Source organism: Mus caroli, chromosome 11 (assembly GCF_900094665.2).
Source record: "Mus caroli chromosome 11, CAROLI_EIJ_v1.1, whole genome shotgun sequence".
NCBI lineage: Eukaryota > Metazoa > Chordata > Mammalia > Rodentia > Muridae > Mus > Mus caroli.
This window is the reverse complement of record NC_034580.1, coordinates 66,592,254-66,595,160: the sequence shown is the minus strand read 5'-3', so window position 1 is coordinate 66,595,160 and position 2,907 is coordinate 66,592,254.

Genomic DNA, 2,907 nt, shown 5'->3' with positions numbered 1-2,907 from the left:
TCATCTGCTCTATAGACAGACTGACTTTCCTCGTGACTTTAAATAGTCGTCATGAGAAAGAATGGCTTCCTTCTTCTCATTTTATTTACATAGTCTCTATTCCCGCCAGCAGCTAAGACACCAGCATCAGTCACTTGCAACTACAGGCTGCCAGTAGTGGGAAATGGTTGGTGTATTTTGGGTCAGCTTCCCTTTTCCTACAACTAGCTGAGACAGTGGCTAAGACTGGTGTAGGATAACTCCACCGGCCCCTGATTGGTACAGGTGGTGACAGAGGGGATGAGCTCATAGATCCTGGGCCCCAGGTGGTGCTTAATTATTTGAGACTATTGTGAAGCTATTTTCTCTAAATGGAAACACTTCCTCCCAGAAGGAATGGTGGAACTTCCTAAGCTAAGAGGCCCAGGAAGCTAAGAAGCTACCTGCCTCATACATCTCCTTCTTGAGCTCACGTATGCAGTCAACACTTGCTGGGCAAGGGGAGACTCATTGGTGGAGCTGCCTGCAAGTTGTGCAGGGAGCTGCAAGGATAGCTCCAGGGATGCAGTTCTCATGAGTTATCATGATGCTGGAGTGGTCCTCTCGGGATGTTCCTGTTGATTCAGTAAGCTAGACTTCGGTGGAATCTCTCTCTCTCTCTCTCTCTCTCTCTCTCTCTCTCTCTCTCTCTCTCTCTGTGTGTGTGTGTGTGTGTGATTAGTCTCCTATCTGGGTTAAATAGAAATTGTTTATATCTTCCCAGAAAAAGTCACACGACTGAGACAAATCTGGTGACTCTTATGTTCAGGTGGGAGATAAGTATTAGATAAATTTTAGAAATACCTCCTTATGCAACTATGAAAATGATCAGTGATAGTTGCAGCAGTGGTAGTAGCCTGCTGTCCTAGGAGACAGACCTCCTGTTTGGCCTTTCTGGGGATGAGGGGAGAAATGAGCGAGCCACGGAGCATCTTTCTCACTATCACTCCATAACACTAATGGTAAGTTCCTTTGGGGATAGTGAAGCAGCGATGTTGAGTGGATTTCTTCCCTCCACACAGAATCACCCAGATCTTCTCATTTATTTATTCGGCAAACATTGACAGAGTTCTGAAGGGAGCAGCGTTGATTTGTAGGGCAGGTGCATTGAGATAAACGAATGTGCTCTCAGAGGGATTTTTCTAGTTCAAGACACAGATGTGCAAATGCTAAGACAAATGATATCTGGAGGAACATCAGTCAGCCTTATCCATTCCTAAGACTCAGGGATGAACTTTGGGTAAAGGTAAGGGGAAAAAAAGGAACCATTTGGAAGGATATGGAATAGGTTATTTGGATCGAAGGCTGATCTGTAGCACAGGCTTTGGGACACAAAGTGCAGTGAGCCGCTCCAAGGATGGTGCAAGCAGTAGAGAATGGACATCATGTCTGGGCTCCAGGTTCAGGAAGAAAGTATCTCTAGTCTCTGACCTCTTGGCTCTCTAGCTGACAACCAAAGGCCCTGCTGGTGAATTCTATGAGCCTAATTTTGGTTATCCTCTGGCTTTTCCAAATCTTCTTGGCTGATGATACTATCACGGCAGACCTACCAGGAAAGGGATAGAAAAATAACCCACAAAATATGAAACCTAGGTCCAGAGCTGAGGCCAGGTAGAGAGATGCTGGGTGGAACTGGCTGAGGCCAGTGGCTGCCCTCAGGACTCATCCTTCTCTCCTTTCATATTCAATGAAGCTTTAGGAGGATTCTTGGCCACCTAGAAGAAAGGCTACATATGCCATATTCCCGGAAGCAAGGCACACTGTATATCCATTCAACAGCCATTGGAATTGAGAGGGCAGTGTCATGTGGACGTTCCCAGAACATTTCCCTTACAAAGAGCAATATTGCCTCTCCTGTCATGAATCAATGAGCCAAGGCATGGATGGTTCTCAAAAGACGAGTCCAAATGGCTGATAAACACATGAAAAAAATGTCCAATGGCCTTAGGCATCAAGAAAATGTAACTTAAAAATACATTGAGATTTCATCTCACCCTAGTTAGAATGACTGTCATAGAAAGGAAGAAAAGAAAACCCAAATATCAACAAATGCTGGGGAGAAAGTGGCAAAAAGGGAACTCGTAGACACTTCTCATAGGAATGTAAATTAACCCAACTGCTACAGAAATCAGTATGGAGGTTTACCAAAGAACTCAAATAGATCTATCAGATGACCAAGGTATCAGGTATACACTCTTGGGGATATTATGGAAGGATTATGCATCAACATATCACAGACAGAGATACCTGCATCTGTGGGGTGTTTGTTTGTTTGTTTGGTTGGTTTTTTGCAGCACTATTCACAATAGCCAAGCTGTAGAATTGTCTTTGGTGCCAGTCAGTAAATGGATAAAGAAAATATGGTGTATATATACACAGGGTTGTATCTAGCTCTAAAGGAGACAGATGTATCCAACTGGGGACCATCATATTGAACAAAATAAGTCAGACCCCGGAAGAAAATATCACCCACTCTTTCTCATTTGTGGATCCCTGAGTTTATAAACACCACTTCTGTACATATGGAATAAGGGTAGAAGTGAACTGGGGACAAAGGAGACTAGTAAGGAGGGGTGGGGGAGAAAAGTCAGGGTATGGTGGCGACTATGATCAAGGCACATGGCACAATTATATGCAACCATAATTATGATAATCACTAGTATGTATAATAAATATATGCTAACAAAAAGGAGCAATGTTCTCTGTTTCCCTCCTTTACCCTGTCCCCTCTGACCTGCTGTCCAGGAGGTAATATACTGTCAGAGGTTCTAGCATCATCTTATATCAAAAGGATGAGAACCACATTTTGGGTCCAACTGGAAGTTGGAGAAGTAAGCTGGACTTCAGAGGATAGGCCATTCTAGAAGACATATACTTTTTTTTTTTTTT